This window comes from Chlorocebus sabaeus, chromosome 8, assembly GCF_047675955.1.
Source record: "Chlorocebus sabaeus isolate Y175 chromosome 8, mChlSab1.0.hap1, whole genome shotgun sequence".
Lineage (NCBI taxonomy): Eukaryota > Metazoa > Chordata > Mammalia > Primates > Cercopithecidae > Chlorocebus > Chlorocebus sabaeus.
The window spans coordinates 147,311,154-147,328,911 of NC_132911.1; the positions used below are offsets into that span (position 1 = coordinate 147,311,154).

Consider the following 17,758-nt stretch of genomic DNA (forward strand, 5'->3'; position numbering starts at 1 on the left):
GCCGGATCTCGGCTCACTGCAAGCTCCGCCTCCTGGGTTCACGCCATTCTCCTGCCTCAGCCTCCCGAGTAGCTGGGACTACAGGTGCCCGCCACCTCGCCTGGCTAGTTTTTTTTTGTATTTTTTAGTAGAGACAGGGTTTCACTGGGTTAGCCAGGTTGGTCTCGATCTCCTGACCTTGTGATCGGCCCGTCTTGGCCTCCCAAAGTGCTGGGATTACAGGCTTGAGCCACCGCGCCCAGCCCCCATCACATTTTTTATTCTCTTTTTTACTGAGACAGAGTCTTACTCTTGTCACCCAGGGCTGGAGTACAATGGTGCAATCTCGGCTCACTGCAACCTCCGCCTCCTAGGTTCAAGCAATTCTCCTGCCTCAGCCTCCCGAGTAGCTGGGATTACAGTCACCTGCCACCATGCCTGGCTAATTTTTGTATTTTTAGTAGAGATGGGGTTTTGCCATGTAGGCCAGGCTGGTCTTGAACTCCTGACCTCGGGTGATCTGCCTGCCTCGGCCTTCCAAAGTGCTAGGATTTCAGGCGTGAACCACTGTGCCTGGCCACGTTTCTTCTTCTGTCTTATTGGGCAGTGAGACTGGGCCAGACTTGCCTGAGGTGGGGTGGGCACCAGTGTTGCATGGTCAGGCTGCCACCTGTGCTTTGTGCACTGCACTGAAGCAGGTCTATCCTGAGCAACTGACGCTGCTGGTTCACAGTCATCAGCTGCATCTTCAGGCTGGCCCCCAACATGGGTGCACTCTCCACCGTGATCTGCTGGGGACAATCCACTTGCACTGAAATAGGGCCATAATGCAGTGGCCACCGAGAGCCTGGGAGGCCAGAGAAGGGAGTTGGAAGGAGCCTTGGGAAAACCCCTCAAGCATGAATGTTTCACCTGGACTTAAAAGCAGAGACTAAGCAAAGAGGATTTCAGGAATAGGGAACAGCCTGAGCAAAGCCACCAAAAGGTGAAAGGGCAGTCACAGGCCATGGAGTGGTGGGCGCCTTGTGGCAGAGGCATGGGCAGTGGGCACTGAGTGGGGGCTCATAATCATTCTTTTAAGGCTTAAAATAATAGAGTTTCAACAGCTTAGAATTTTGAATTATTTATTTTCACTGATAATTTACAGCTTCATTTATTGGCAAATCACAAAATTATCTTATGTAAAAGAAAAAAAAATTGGCTGGCTATAGTGGCTCATGCCTGTAATCCCAACACTTTGGGAGGTCAAGGTGGGTGGTTCACGAGGTCAGGAGTTCGAGACCACCCTGGGCAACATGGTGAAACCCTGCCTCTACCAAAAATATAAAAAATTATCTGGGTCTGGTGGCAAGTGCCTGTAATCCCAGCTACTCGGGAGACTGAGGTAGGAGAATTGCTTGAACCTGGGAGGTAGAGGTTGTAGTGAGCCAAGATCACACTACTGCACTCCAGCTTGGGTAACAGAACAAGACACCGGGTGCGGTGGCTCATGCCTGTAATCCCAGCACTTTGGGAGGCCGAGGTCAGCAGATCACCTGAGGTCAGGAGTTCGAGACCAGCCTGACCAATATGGTAAAACCCCATCTCTACTAAAAATACAAAAATTAGCTGGTGTGGTGGCGAGTGACTGTAGTCCCAGCTACTTGGGAGGGTGAGGCAGGAGAATTGCTTGAACCTGGGAGGCAGAGGTTGCAGTGAGCTGAGATCGTGCCACTGCACGCCAGCCTGGGCGACAGAGCAAGACTCAGTCTCAAAAAAAAAAAAAGAAAAAGAAAAAGAAAAAAAAATTGCTCAATCTTTTCTGCTTTCTTTACACACTCTGTACATAAAATTGTTTCTCTCTATTGTGTCACCCAGGCTGGAGTGCAGTGGCATGACATTGGCTCATTGCAACCTCCGCCTCCCAGGTACAAGCAATTCTGCCTCAGCCTCTCAAATAGCTGGGATTACAGGCGCGTGCCACCATGCCCAGCTAATTTTTTTTTTGTATTTTTAGTAGAGACGGGGTTTTGCCATGTTGCCCAGACTGGTCTTGAACTCCTGAGCTCAGGTGATCCGCCTGCCTCGGTTTCCCAAAATGCTAGGATTACAGGCATGAGCCATGGCGGCTGGCCTAAAATTGTTTCTCTTATACCTAGTAGTTTTAATTACATATATTAATTACAATGCTAATTCTTAGTAACTCTAGTTTTCAGTGAAAACCACAGGAAATAAGCAATTTTAATTATGTACCAGATACAGAGCCCAAGATCAAAGTACAGCTGTAAAGACAAAGCCTGAAGGTTCCAACCCCTCCCAGCATGGCCAAGAGGCACAGCTGGATCAGAAAGGAAAGGGCCCAGGCATTGTTCCCAGGCCTCATGATGGCCACTTGTCTAGACCTCAAAATCTAAAGGCTCAAATCCAAGCATATAAGTTCATAAATTAAACAAGTATCAAAAAATATCATAAAACTGATAGCTTTATGATTTTAAAACATCTAGCAGAAATAGTATAAACAGGACTGACCAATAGACCCAGGAAAATGTCTAAATTAAATTCTGAACACATTTCTATTTTATTTTACCAATAATTTAAAAACTATCTTCGTTTATGAAAGATTACTGAAGTCACATGAACTTGAAAAGCATTTGGGTTGATTATTTAATTGATGAGTGCTCCTTTATTTATCAGTCAATGGTACCATATAGACAGTATACAAACTTGTATACATGCATATATAATGCAGATAGACACAAATAAAGACTTTAAGGATTTGATTTTAAAGTTTTGGCCATGGGACAGTAAAACTCACTACTCTAAAAGGACAGTTGGCTGGGCATGGTGGCTCATGCCAGTAATCTCAGCAATTTGGGAGGCCAAGTTAGGAAGATTGCTTGAGCCCAGGGGTCTGAGACCAGCCTGGGCAACATAGTGAGACCCCGTCTCTACAAACACGTTTTAAAAATTGGCCAGGCATGGCCGGGCGCGGTGGCTCACGCCTATAATCCCAGTGCTTTGGGAGGCCGAGGCGGGCGGATCATGAAGTCAGGAGATTGAGACCATCCTGGCTAACATGGTGAAACCCCATCTCTACTAAAAATGCAAAAAAAGTAGCTGGACGTGGTGGCGGGCGCCTGTAGTCCCAGCTACTCAGGAGGCTGAGGCAGGAGAATGGTGTGAACCCAGGAGGTGGAGCTTGCAGTGAGCCAAGATCGCACCACTGAACTCCAGCCTGGGCAACAGAGCAAGACTCCATCTCAAAAAAAAAAAAAAAAAAAAAAAATTGGCCTGGCATGATGGTGTGTACCTGTGGTCCCAGCTTACTCAGGAACCTAAGGTTGGGGGATTGCTTGAGCCTGGGACGTCAACGCTACAGTGAGCCATGATCATGCCACTGCATCCAGCCTGGATGACAGAGTGAGACCATGTCTCAAAAAAAAAAAAAAGAAAAAAAAACAACAACCAGAAAAAAAAATTAAAGTTGGATCCAAACTGTGTCTTTCTATATGGAAAAGGTTAAAGTGTATCTGTCCCACATGCTGAAGCCCTTACCTAGACTTAGGAAGCACAGGGTAGTAAATTTACATCTCAAAGCACACAGAGAGAATTTAAGCTTTTTAAAAGGAGTCTGAGTGTGTTAGAAGATTAAAATAACATAAAATCATAAGAATTTACCATAGGATTTTATAAGAAGACCAACTTCATTAAAATAAGTACCTTTTAATTTATTCTGTTTTCCAACTGAGCCACTGAGCTCAGGGTGGAGACCATTAAGGAACAGGTCCAACAAAGCATTTGCAGTTCTTAGGGCCTAGCAGTTTAAATATGTTGCAAGCAGGCACAAATGGAAGGCAAAGCATTTTTTAAAATCTTTGATAATTCTGGCTGGATGCAGTGGCTCATGCCTGTAATCCCAGCACTTTTGGAGGCTGAGGCAGGTGGATCACTTGAGCCCAGGAGTTTGAGACCAGACTGGGCAAAATGGTAAAAACCCATCCCTACAAAAAATACGAAAATTAGCCAGGCATGGTGGCTCAAGCCTGTAGTCCCAGCTACTCTGGAGTCTGAGGCAGGGGGGTTGCTTGAGCCCAGGAGGCAGAGGTTGCAGTGAGCCGAGAATATGCCACTGCACCCCAGCCTGGGCAATAGGGTGAGACCCTGTGTCAAAAAAAAAATAAAAAATAAAAAAATCAGGAATTCCACTTTTATACTGAATTCCATGTCCCCCAAAAGAAGGAAGCACCATGGGACTGCGCCACGCGATGCTTTCACAGCACACTCTGCTACTAAGACATTTCTCCAAGTGTTTACATGGCGTCTTAGTGATCTAAATGCACAGCAAAATGCATAGCCCCCTGTGTAATAAACACTCACTGTAGACCACTGCTGTCGGCCACCTCCAGAACTGCACAGTCCTCTGTGTAATTCACACTCACTGTGAACCACTGCTGTCGGCCACCTCCAGAACTGCACAGTCCTCTGTGTAATTAACACTCACTGCAGACCACTGCTGTCAGCCACCTCCAGAACTGCACAGTCCTCTGTGTAATTCACACTCACTGTGAACCACTGCTGTCGGCCACCTCCAGAACTGCACAGCCTCTTGTGTAATTAACACTCACTGTAGACCACTGCTGTCGGCCACCTCCAGAACTGCACAGTCCTCTGTGTAATTAACACTCACTGCAGACCACTGCTGTCAGCCACCTCCAGAACTGCAGTCCTCTGTGTAATTCACACTCATTGCAGACCACTGCTGTCAGCCACCTCCAGAACTGCACAGTCCTCTGTGTAATTCACACTCACTGCAGACCACTGCTGTCAGCCACCTCCAGAACTGCACAGTCCTCTGCATAATTAACACTCACTGCAGACCACTGCTGTCAGCCACCTCCAGAACTGCACAGCCTCTTGTGTAATTAACACTCACTGTGAACCACTGCTGTCGGCCACATCCAGAACTGCAGTCCTCTGTGTAATTAACACTCACTGTGAACCACTGCTGTCGGCCACCTCCAGAACTGCACAGTCCTCTGTGTAATTAACACTCACTGCAGACCACTGCTGTCAGCCACCTCCAGAACTGCACAGTCCTCTGTGTAATTCACACTCATTGCAGACCACTGCTGTCAGCCACCTCCAGAACTGCACAGCCTCTTGTGTAATTAACACTCACTGTAGACCACTGCTGTCGGCCACCTCCAGAACTGCACAGCCTCTTGTGTAATTAACACTCACTGTGAACCACTGCTGTCGGCCACATCCAGAACTGCAGTCCTCTGTGTAATTAACACTCACTGTGAACCACTGCTGTCGGCCACCTCCAGAACTGCACAGTCCTCTGTGTAATTAACACTCACTGCAGACCACTGCTGTCAGCCACCTCCAGAACTGCACAGTCCTCTGTGTAATTCACACTCATTGCAGACCACTGCTGTCAGCCACCTCCAGAACTGCACAGCCTCTTGTGTAATTAACACTCACTGTAGACCACTGCTGTCGGCCACATCCAGAACTGCACAGTCCTCTGTGTAATTAACACTCGTTGCAGACCACTGCTGTCGGCCACCTCCAGAACTGCACAGTCCTCTGCATAATTAACACTCACTGCAGACCACTGCTGTCGGCCACCTCCAGAACTGCAGTCCTCTGTGTAATTCACACTCACTGCAGACCACTGCTGTCAGCCACCTCCAGAACTGCACAGTCCTCTGTGTAATTCACACTCGTTGCAGACCACTGCTGTCAGCCACCTCCAGAACTGCAGCTCTCACTTGTGACTAACTAAGCAATCACACACGCAAAAGCACGTAGTCTCTCACAGTACAAAGTAATCTCTGGTGGTCAGGTGCAGTGGTTCACGCCTGTAATCCTAGCACTTTGGGAGGTTGAGGCTGGTGGATCACCTGAGGTCAGGCGTTCAAGACCAGCCTGGCTAACATGGTGAAACCCCATCTCTATGAAAATACAAAAAGTAGCCTGGTGTGGTCATGGTTGCCTGTAATCCCAGCTACTCAGGAGATTGAGGTGGGAGAATTGCTTGAACCCAGGAGGTGGAGGGTGCAGTGAGCCGAGATCGTGCCGTTGCACTCTATCCTGGGCGACAGAACCAGACTCCATCTCAAAAAAATAAAAACCAAAAAACAAAGTAATCTTTGCAGAGATGAGTTCAATTCCTGGATATCCTTGTTAACTTTCTGTCTCGTTGATCTGTCTAATGTTGACAGTGGAGTGTTGAAGTCTCCCATTATTATTGTATGGGAGTCTAAGTCTCTTTGTAAGTCTCTAAGGACTTGCTTTATGAATCTGGGTGCTCCTGTATTGGGTGCATATATATTTAGGATAGTTAGCTCTTCCTGTTGAATTGATCCCTTTACCATTATGTAATGGCCTTCTTTGTCTCTTTTGATCTTTGATGGTTTAAAGTCTATTTTATCAGGGACTAGTATTGCAACCCCTGCTTTTTTTTGTTCTCCATTTGCTTGGTAGATCTTCCTCTATCCCTTTATTTCGAGCCTATGTGTGTCTCTGCATGTGAAATGGGTCTCCTGAATACAGCAAACTGATGGGTCTTGACTCTTTATCCAATTTGCCAGTCTGTGTCTTTTAATTGGAGCATTTAGTCCATTTACATTTAAGGTTAATAATGTTATGTGTGAACTTGATCCTGTCATTGTGATATTAGCTGGTTATTTTGCTCGTTAGTTGATGCAGTTTCTTCCTAGCATCGATGGTCTTTACATTTTGGCATGTTTTTGCAATGGCTGGTACTGGTTGTTCCTTTCCATGTTTAGTGCTTCCTTCAGGATCTCTTGTAGGGCAGGCATGGTGGTGACAAAATCTCTAAGCATTTACTTGTCTGTAAAGGATTTTATTTTTCCTTCACTGATGAAACTTAGTTTGGCTGGATATGAAATTCTGGGTTGAAAATTCTTTTCTTTAAGAATGTTGAATATTGGCCCCCACTCTCTTCTGGCTTGTAGAGTTTCTGCCGAGAGATCTGCTGTTAGTCTGATGGGCTTCCCTTTGTTGGTAACCCGACCTTTCTCTCTGGCTGCCCTTAACATTTTTTCCTTCATTTCAACTTTAGTGAATCTGACAATTATGTGTCTCGGAGTTGCTCTTCTCAAGGAGTATCTTTGTGACGTTCTTTGTATTTCCTGAATTTGAATGTTGGCCTGCCTTAATAGGTTGGGGAAGTTCTCCTGGATGATATCCTGAAGAGTGTTTTCCAACTTGATTCCATTTTCCCCCTCACTTTCAGGCACACCAATCAGACGTAGATTTGGTCTTTTCACATAATCCCATATTTCTTGGAGGCTTTGTTCATTTCTTTCTTTTTTTTTTTTTTTTTTGAGACGGAGTCTCGCTCTGTCGCCCAGGCTGGAGTGCAGTGGCACGATCTCGGCTCACTGCAAGCTCTGCCTCCCGGGTTTACGCCATTCTCCTGCCTCAGCCTCCCGAGTAGCTGGGACTACAGGCGCCCGCCACCTCACCCGGCGAGTTTTTTTTTTTTTTGGTATTTTTGTAGAGATGGGGTTTCACTGTGTTAGCCAGGATGGTCTCGATCTCCTGACCTCGTGATCCGCCCATCTCGGCCTCCCAAAGTGCTGGGATTACAGGCTTGAGCCACCGTGCCCGGCCTGTTCATTTCTTTTTCCTTTTTTTTCTCTAGACTTCTTGCTTCATTTCATTCATTTGATCTTCAATCAGTAATACTCTTTCTTCCAGTTGATCGAGTCGGAAGCTTGTGCATTTGTCACGTATTTCTTGTGTCATGGTTTTTATCTCTGTCAGTTCATTTATGGCCTTCTCTGCATTGATTATTCTAGTTATCCATTCTTCCATTCTTTTTTCAAGATTTTTAGTTTCTTTGCGCTGGGTATATAGTTCCTCCTTTAGCTCTGAGAAGTTTGATCGACTGAAGCCTTCTCCTTTCAACTTGTCAAAGTCATTCTCCATCCAGCTTTGATCCGTTGCTGGTGATGAGCTGCGTTCCTTTGGAGGGGGAGATGCGCTCTGATTTTTTGAATTTCCAGCTTTTCTGCCCTGCTTTTTCCCCCATCTTTGTGGTTTTATCTGCCTTTGGTCTTTGATACTGGTGACGTACTGATGGGATTTTGGTGTGGGTGTCCTTTCTGTTTGTTAGTTTTCCTTCTAACAGTGAGGATCCTCAGCTGTAGGTCTGTTGGAGATTGCTTGAGGTCCACTCCAGACACTGTTTCCCTAGGTATCAGCAGCAGAGGCTGCAGAAGATAGAATATTGCTGAACAGCAAGTGCTGCTGTCTGATTCTTGCTCTGGAAGCTTCGTCTCAGGGGTGTACCCCGCCGTGTGAGGTGTGAGGTGTCAGTCTGCACCTAGTGGAGGATGTCTCCCAGTTAAGCTACTCAGGGGTCAGGGACCCACTTGAGCAGGCAGTCTGTCCGTTCTCAGATCTCAGCCTCCATGCTGGGAGATCCACTGCTCTCTTCAAAGCTGTCAGGCAGGGTCATTAACATCTGCAGAGGTTTCTGCTGCTTTTTGTTAACTATGCCCTGTCTCCAGAGGTAGAGTCTACAGAGACAGGCAGGCCTCCCTGAGCTGTGGTGGGCTCCACCCAGTTCAAGCTTCCCCGTGGCTTTGTTTACCTACTGAAGCCTCAGCAATGGTGGGCACCCCTCCCCAGCCTCGCTGCCGCCTTGCAGTTAGATCTCAGACTGCTGTGCTAGCAATGAGGGAGGCTCCATGGGCGTGGAACCCTCTGGGCCAGGTGTGGGATATAATCTCCTGGTGTGCCGTTTGCTAAGACTCTTGGTAAAGCACAGTATTAGGGTGGGAGTTACCTGATTTTCCAGGTGTTGTGTGTCTCAGTTTCCCTTGGCTAGGAAAAGGGATTCCCTTCCCCTTTGTACTTCCCAGGTGAGGTGATGCCTCGCCCTGCTTCAGCTCTGGCTGGTCGGGCTGCACCAGCTGACCAGCACCAATTGTCCAGCACTTCCCAGTGAGATGAACCTGGTACCTCAGTTGAAAATGCAGAAATTACCCGTCTTCTGTGTCGCTCACTCTGGGAGCTGGAGGCTGGAGCTGTTCCTATTCGGCCATCTTGCTCCCGACCTATAGTTTTTTTTAAAATTCAACTTGAATTCACATTCTCATTTGAAATATTCAAATAAGTATTCAAGGAGGAACCTACTTTTGGTTTGAGGGCTTATATTGTTTTCCAGATTGGGTTCTTCATCTGTTGCATGGAAATTTCTTCTCTCATTGTATTTCTTTTTTTTTATAGTAGGTTTGATAGTTGCTATGTCATTTTTGTTTATCTTCTTCATGTTACATGTGGATAGCTCTGTTTACACCTTTTTGTTTGTAGCTACAGAGTATAGATGAAATATCCTTGATATGTTTCTAGTCTTCTTTGGGACCTATCTCACCCACCCCTGCTCATCCACTATGGTTAGTTGTCGATTGTTGCTTTCATCCTCTTTTCATTTTTCTTTTTCTTTTTCTTTTCTTTTTTTGACATGGAGTTTTGCTCTTGTTGCCCAGGCTGGAATGCAGTGGTGTGATCTTGGCTCACTGCAACCTCCACCTCCCAGGTCCAAGCAATTCTCCTTCTTCAGCCTCCCGAGTAGCTGGGATTACAGGCATGCACCACCATGCCCAGCTAATTTTGTGTTTTTAGTAGAGGTGGGGTTTCACCATGTTGGTCAGACTGGTCTACCTCAGGTGATCCACCTGCTTCGGCCTCCCAAAGTGCTGGGATTACAGGCGTGGGCCACCATGCCTGGCCTCATCCTCTTTAACCTGAGGATATGTGCTGTTGAGAAGCTTGCCACTGAAGGGTTCAGTTATTTTTGGCAGATCTGAGTTCTGTTCTTTTTTCTAAAATCTTTTTAAGTGTGCCATATCCAGGGGGTATATTCCATGTATTTCCGTAGGCTTTGGCTGGTTCTCTCAACTTGGCTCAGTGTTCTGGAAGATGATAAGTTTCAAATACTCACACTGCTTTTCCTGAGGTCCCACTGTGGTTTGTAGAAGTTCTTAATCTTGATGGAATATTTTTAAAACTTTCACAGAATTGCCTCTTGACTCTTCAGTCTCCTCTTTTCAAATTGGAAAATATTTCATATAAGCGTACTCTCCTTTCCTTCTTGCATTTCATTTTGTAAACGTTTTTCCAGTCAGCTGTCCAGGTATAAGAGTTGTATCATCCTATGCTTTAAAAAATTATTATTTTTCGTCTGGGCTCAGTGGCTCATGCCTGTAATCCCAGCACTTTGGGAGGCCGAAGCAGGTGGATCACGAGGTCAGGAGATCGAAACCATCCTGGCTAACACGGTGAAACCCCGTCTCTACTAAAAATACAAAAAACTAGCCAGGCGCAGTGGCGGGCACCTGTAGTCCCAGCTACTCAGGAGGCCGAGGCAGGAGGATGGCGTGAACCCTTAGGTGAAGCTTGCAGTGAGCCGAGATCACACCACTGCAGTCCAGCCTGGGCCAAACAGCAAGACTCTGTCTCAAAAAAAAAAAAAAAAAAAAAAAAATTCAGCTAGATATGATGGCTCATGCCTGTAATCCCACACTTTAGGAGGCCGAGGCAGACGGATTACTGGAGGTCAGGACCTCAGGACCAGCCTGGCCAACATGGCGAAACTCTGTCTCTACTAAAAATGCAAAAATTAGTCGGGTGTGGTGGCAGGTGCCTGTAGTCCCAGCTCGTTGGGAGGCTGAGACAGGATAATCGCTTGAACCCAGGAGGCGAAGGTTGCAGTGAGCCAAGATGGCACCATTGCACTCTAGCCTGGGCAACAAGAGCATGATTCTGTCTCTAGAGGAAAAAAAAAAAAAAAAAAAATTGGCCATGCGCGGTGGCTCACGCCTGTAATCCTAGCACTTTGGGAGGCTGAGGTGGGCAGATCACTTGAGGTCAGGAGTTCAAGGCCAGCCTGGCCAACATGGTGAGCCCCCATCTCTACTAAAAATACAAAAATTAGCTGGGCGTGGTGGTGGATGCCTATAATCCCACCTACTTGGGAGGCTGAGGCAGGAGAATCACTTGAACCCGAGAGGTGGAGGTTGCAGGTTCCATCTCCTTTTTTATTTATTTATTTATTTTAATTGTTAGCCCATCTCTGCTGGCAGGAACTTACGGTTTTTTTACCCAGGAATCTTGGGCATGTATCTTTAAAATGTTTACTAATATAGAAAAACAATATTTGCATGTTTGTAATTTAAAGGAGCTTCCTGCAGTATGGACTAATCTCATTTTGATATTTCAGTTTTCCATGTTAAAATTCCTTTGCACTTCCCTCCTTTCATGTGAAAAAACATTTTAAATGGTTTGTTTTCAAGGCATGATAAATCTAAGTACTGGCAGCTGGCCTGCAAATGTAACAAACCACACAGCTCATGTGCCTAGGAGGTCACAATAAGTGAACCGAATGTAGAGGAGGGATCCGCCCATAAAAGGGAAGAAAGTTTCCTTATTGAGAAATCAAAACTTAAGAGGGGAAGGGAATGGGGTATAACCTTATAAGGGGGATAATAAACTTTGGCAACGTCCAGGAAGATTGTCACCCCACAGTACTCAACCACTGAGGAACTGGCGGAGGGACTTGTACGCTAAGAGATAGATTACCTGTTGTGACTGTCCCAGTGTGCTTGCCCACCAAACACCTGATCTTGCAAGACCATTATTATTATTATTTACTTATTTATTTTTTTGAGATGGAGTTTCACTCTTGTCGCCCAGGCTGGAGTGCAATGGCGCGATCTTGGCTCACCACAACCTCTGCCTCCTGGGTTCAAGTGATTCTCCTGCCTCAGCCTCCTGAGTAGCTGGGATTACAGGCATGCACCACTATGCCCAGCTAATTTTGTATTTTTGGTAGACACGGGGTTTCTCCATGTTGGTCAGGCTGGTCTTGAACTCCCAACCTCAGGTGATCTGCCTGCCTCAGCCTCCCAAAGTGCTGGGCTTACAGGCATGAGCCACTGCACCTGGCTAGACCATTATTAAAAAGTCTCACATTTGCTGTTTTTCGAGCCTCTAAGTCCATTCTTTGGGTTGGTACGGTGAGTGTGTTTCTCATCATTTCACATCCCACCCCCATATATTTTTTACAGCTGTATTTGAGCTGGGAAACCTGAGAAGAGGTTAGATATAAGAAATTCTAGGCCGGGCGGGGTGGCTCAAGCCTGTAATCCCAGCACTTTGGGAGGCCGAGACGGGCGGATCACGAGGTCAGGAGATCAAGACCATCCTGGCTAACACAGTGAAAACCCGCCTCTACTAAAAAAATACAAAAAAACTAGCCGGGCGAGGTGGCGGGCGCCTGTAATCCCAGCTACTTGGGAGGCTGAGGCAGGAGAATGGCGTAAACCCGGGAGGTGGAGCTTGCAGTGAGCTGAGATCCGGCCACTGTACTCCAGCCTGGGCGACAGAGCGAGACTCCGTCTCAAAAAAAAAATAAATAAAATAAAAAACAAAAAAAAAAAACAAAAAAACAAAGTAATCTTTGGTGCCCCCCAAAGCCAAAGAGATCAGGTGATACAATACAAAGAGAGCAGAGTTTTAGACCTGAAAGGACCCCGTCCATGACTCTTCAGCCTCCACAGGAAGAAGACCCAAAAGGGTGTGAGTGGCGCCTTTTTCTGTGTTCCTTAAGGGGTCTGAGACATTGCACATCTTGTGATACCAAAGACAGCAGAGGAGGGAAGAGCTTGAACCTCAGCTTTCAATTAGGTCAACTTTTGACCATAGAGTTTTTTTTTTTTTTTGTAGATGGGAGTCTCACTCTGTCACCCAGGCTGGAGTTCAGTGGCAAGATCTTGGCTCACTGCAACCTTCGCCTCCTGGCTTCAAGCGATTCTCCTGCCTCAGCCTCCCAAGTAGCTGGGATTATAGGTGCACATCACCACGCCCAGCTAATTTTGTATTTTTAGTAGAGATGGGGTTTCACCATGTTAGCCAGGCTGGTCTCAAACTCCTGACCTCAGGCGATCTGCCCGCCCCAGCCTCCCAAAGTTTTAGGATTAGAGGCGAGGGCCACCGTGCCCGGCCAGAGCTCTTAAAAAAATATTTTTGATGAAGGGCAGGCGAGTCCCCAAATTGTGGCTTAGCCCGTGAGGATTCTTGGCTTTGCCCAGGAAAGATTTCAAGAGAGAGCCCATGGTGTTAGATAGCACCTTTGACGGAAGTGGCCGTGTACAGCAGCAGCAGAGGGACTGCTCCTTGCAGAGCAGGGCTACCCTATAGGCAGTGAGCCCAGAAAAGCAACTCAGAGGCACTTCTGCAGTCATATGTATACCCACTTTTAATCATATGCAAATTAAGGGATATCTTATGCAGAAATTTCTAGAGTTAGGCCAGGTGAGGTGGCTCATGCCTGTAATCCCAGCACTTTGGGAGGCTAAGGCAGGCAGATCATCTGAGGTCGGGCGTTCAAGACCAGCCTGGCCAACATGGCGAAAACCCATCTCTACTAAAAATACAAAAATTAGCCAGGTGTGGTAGCGCACGCTTGTAGTCCCACTACTTGGGAAGCTGAGGCAAGAGAATCACTTGAACCCAGGAGGCAGAGGCTGCAGTGAGCTGAGACCACACCATTGCACTCCAACAGAGTGGGCAACAGAGTGAGATCCTGTCTCAAAAAAAAAAAAAAAAGAAAGAAATTTCTTTAGAGTGAGACTCTGTCTCACCAAAAAAAAAAAAAAAAAAAAAGGCTCACACCTGTAATCCCACCACTTTGGGAGGTCGAGGCGGGCGGATTTCCTTAGGTCAGGAATTCAAGAACAGCCTGACCAAGATAGCGAAACCCCGTCTCTACCAAAAATACAAAAAATTAGCCAGGCGTGGTGGCGGGGGCCTGTAGTCCTGTAGCAGGACAAGCCACAGACAAAACTCCTCAGACACCGGATTAAAGAAGGAAAAGATTTTTTATTCGGCCGGGAGTGTCGGCAGACTTGTGTCTTAAGAGCCAAGCTCTCCGAGAAAGAAATACCTGGCCTTTTTAAAGGCTTACAACTTTAAGGGGTCCACGTGAAAGGGTCATGATAAATCGAGCAAGTGTGGGAAACGTGACTGGGGGCTACATGCATCAGCTATAACAGAACAGAAAGTTTTACAACGCTTTTTTCATACAGTGCCTGGAATTTACAGATAACACAAGTAGTTTAGGCCAGGGGTTGATGTTATTATTACTTTGTTTAACTCCTAGGGCCGGGTGGTGGTGCCAAGGTTGTCTGGCTATTTGTCTTACTTTTGTTTCTTTTTCTCTTTACTCCTGTCTTGTGAACTAGGCAAGGTGGGGGGAGGAGGGCAGCAGGAGTAGTAGTGGTCTCCTTCCTTAGTCCCAGCTACTCACAAGGCTGAGGTAGGAGAATGGCATGAACCCGGGAAGCAGAGCTTGCACTGAGCAGATTATCACGCCACTGCACTCCAGCCTGGGCAAGAGCGAGACTCAATCTCAAAAAAAAAAAAGAAAGAAATTTCTAGAATTCGCGTGGTAAGTTCCGCATTGTCTGGTTGTTGCCATGGAAAGAGGCGGGAGCTTCCGGTGCTGTCATGGCAATGGTAAACTGACATGGCACACTGGTTGGTCTGCCTCCTGGGAGGCTCTTCTGCCCTGGACCTGTTTTAGCTAGTCCTCAGTTTGGTCCCGTGTCCAAGCCCCGCCTCCGGAGTTGAGCTCCACCTCCTACCTCATTTTCTTTTTTAGAGACAGAGTTCCACCCTTGTTGCCCAGGCTGCAGTGCAATGGCATGATCTTGGCTCACTGCAACCTCCGCCTCCCAGGTTCAAGCAATTCTCCTGCCTCAGCCTCCCAAGTAGCTGGGATTACAGGTGCATGCCACCACACCCAGCTAATTTTTGTATTTTTAGTAGAGACGAGGTTTCATCACATTGGTCCAGCTGATCTGCCTGCTTCAGCTCCCAAAGTGCTGGGATTACTGGCAAGAGCCACCGCACCCGGCATCATTTACTTTTGGATGTGCTTTGCAATAGTCAGAAGAGACCTGCCTGCAGGCCACCCCCACCTTCTCTCTCCACCTGCAGGCACCTGAGTCCACCTCTGTCTCATCCATCCTGAGTCCAGTGTGGGCTCAGCGATGCTCCTCCTTGCACGCATCTCTCATTTCCTCCTGGGGTCTGTCCCTCAAGATAGCCACTACTGCCACAACTCCCATCTGCTCTTGTCTCAGGTTCCTCTCCAGCTACCAGAAGATTTAAAAAATCTTTTAATTGTTTGGCCTCACTTAGCAACAAGGTCTCAAATGCCCCAAAGTGGCCTTCTGTTCTTCTTTTACCTTTCTCCCACCTGCCCCACCCTGTGTCACCATGGATGTCAGTTTCCTGTCCACTCCCCACCCTCCTGTGGACCCTCCCTCGGCCTTCAGAGCCGGTCCCTGCCTCTCCTTCCTGGCTCAGTCCAGTCTCACCCCGGCTGTTCTTCTGTGTGGCTGCAATTGCCACCGTCCTCATCCTGTCCTCTGTGGTCACTTCGCAGCCAGCATCACTTTCCAGCATCATTTGGCTTTTGTCACACTCCTGCTCAGAAGCCCGCGTGGGCTTCCTGTGTGGCTTGGACCGGGACCACACAATCTGCCCCACCCAGTTACCTCAGAAAGACTGTAATTCCCAAGTTGTCTTCAGTCCTCCATTCATATCAACTTGTCCCCAGACTCCATTCGCCCAAAGCAGGAAAGCTTTGCTCATGGCTTGAAGGCACAGTGGCCTTCCTCGGGGACTTTCCCAGTTTTGTGCTTGCTCTCACACCAAGACCACCCATGGCCTGTTTCCAAACTCCACATCCCAGATAGCTTGAAACTATGTTTTAGGATCTTTTATCAGAATTTCTGCTTTGTCTTCAGAATGGCTCCGTGCCCTCAGATCTCTACAAATTCCCTTTTTGGTTAAATGCAGTTTCTTTGGACAGCTTTCCTTTCTTGAGCTCTGGTTATGGCAACAGCATCAGCCTCATCTTGCATGGCAGCCTCCCCTCAGGCCTTTTGCCTTCCAGGTTTCGGCTTTGTATTTGCTGTAGGTCAAGGGCTTTGGCGGCAGATAGCCACACCTGTGGACTCCTCCAGCATGTCCTGGCTGATGCGTTAGGTGAGTCATTTGGCTTCCCTATTTCTCAGTTTCCTCATCTATAAAATGGAGATAATATTAGAAGTCACCTGACAAAGCTGTTGTGGCTCAAGGGGGTTCCTAAGCAGGGAGCAGACTTATTGCCAAGTGGTATTGGGCCTGTGGAGGGGAAGACACAAGAGGCAGGAGTCAGGCTGTGATGCCATCAAGCATAGCGGATACTGATTCCCTGCAGGGAGCTCTGCAACAGAAGTGGCTCTCAGGGCTGTCCTCGGTTGGACCAAGATGGCCAGGACTTTGCAACGTGAGCTGTCCCAGGGAACAGTGTGACCCTGGTGAGTTGCAACTGATGGCTGAAGACCGCTTACCACACCCTGAACAACTAGGACACCCAGCCTGTCACTGGAGGGGTCTCCCTGGGCCTCTCATCACAGCATCCACCACAGTTGCTGACATTCACATGGGCCAAGCACTGGGCTAGACATGGAATGAGACGGGGGTCCCTGACCTCACGGAGCTTCCTTTCTACTGGCAGGGACAATCAGTACCAAACAAGTAAACTCAAAGTATTAAGTGCCACGATGCAGCCATGTGTTAGCTGTTGGTGGGGTTGAAGTGGCATTTGTCAGGTGTACAAGGCAGATGTTGATCTGTGACAACCTACTCAGGTGGTGTTCTCAAGCTCTTTGGGCCTGCAGACAGAGAGGCTGAAAGGTCTGTAAGCCCTGTGGGGAAGAGGCCCCAAGCCCTTCTTGCCTTAAGAGCTGGGTCCCATGGTAAGCTGGCAATAGGGTTGCAGCAGCCGAGGTCTCCAGGCCTGGATGAAAGGTGGGGTTGCTCAATATAGGGCTTTCACACACAGCCCTGGAACACAGAAGCCTTTCCAAGAGTCGGGAGCCCCTGGAGAATCACAGCAGGACTTCCACATGGACTCTGTCCTGGAATTCCTGTAGACAGTCTTTGGATGAGGGCACGCGCCTAGCGTGTCCCGTTGGCCACAGCTCCTTCTCCCACGTTGCTTCTCTTCCTTTGTTCACCCTGGTACCTGGCCCTGGTACCTGGGCTGTCCTCCTCATCAAAGGGATAATTCAAAACTCTGCAGTTGATTTTAAGAAAGTAGGTGAATTTATTGGCTGGGAAAGATTTAATGTAGTTTTGCACTTTAGGTTACTTCTAATTCTTTGCTTCTGTCAAAATGTAAAAAGGACCTATTCAAGTGGTCAACTGACAGGTCATTACGTACACTTGGTGATAAACTGCTGTTATGTTTTTTGAATGTAAGTCAGAAGGAGCTAAAGAAATTGAGAGTCGACTGGGCACAGTGGCTCACACCTGTAATCCCAGCACTTTGGGAGGCCAAGGCGGGCGGATCACGAGATCAGGAGATCAAGATCATCCTGGCCAACATGGTGAAACTCCGTCTCTACTAAAAATACAAAAATTAGCTGTGCGTGGTGGCGTGTGCCTGTAATCCCAGCTACTCCAGAGGCTGAGGCAGGAGAATCGCTTGAATTAGGGAGCCGTAGGTTGCAGTGAGCCGAGATCACGCCACTGCATTCCAGCACTACAGCCTGGTGACAGGCGAGACTCCGTCTGGAAAAAAAAAAAATTGAGTGTCATTGCTAAAACAAAATTCCTCCCAATCCCATCTAACAATTTAGGTAATCAAGTTCCCTCAGTGCTAGCAGAAAAATGGAAAAAGAAAACCAAAAATACGAATATA

General features: G+C 47.4%; 1 long non-coding RNA gene across 5 annotated transcripts in view; it reads right to left on the reverse strand.

The window, feature by feature from the left end:
• The window catches only part of LOC140712253 (uncharacterized), an 18,364-nt gene continuing 606 nt past the window's right edge, over positions 1-17,758 (reverse strand). The window contains exons 2-3 of one of the 5 annotated variants that reach the window (XR_012093790.1): positions 5,283-17,628; positions 1-5,098 (exon numbers count right to left, since the gene is read on the reverse strand). This is a non-coding gene — a long non-coding RNA (uncharacterized lncRNA). Of the gene's footprint in view, positions 17,629-17,758 lie in introns of all 5 variants that reach the window. The other 4 variants (XR_012093793.1, XR_012093792.1, XR_012093791.1 and 1 more) reach the window with 4 other exon arrangements.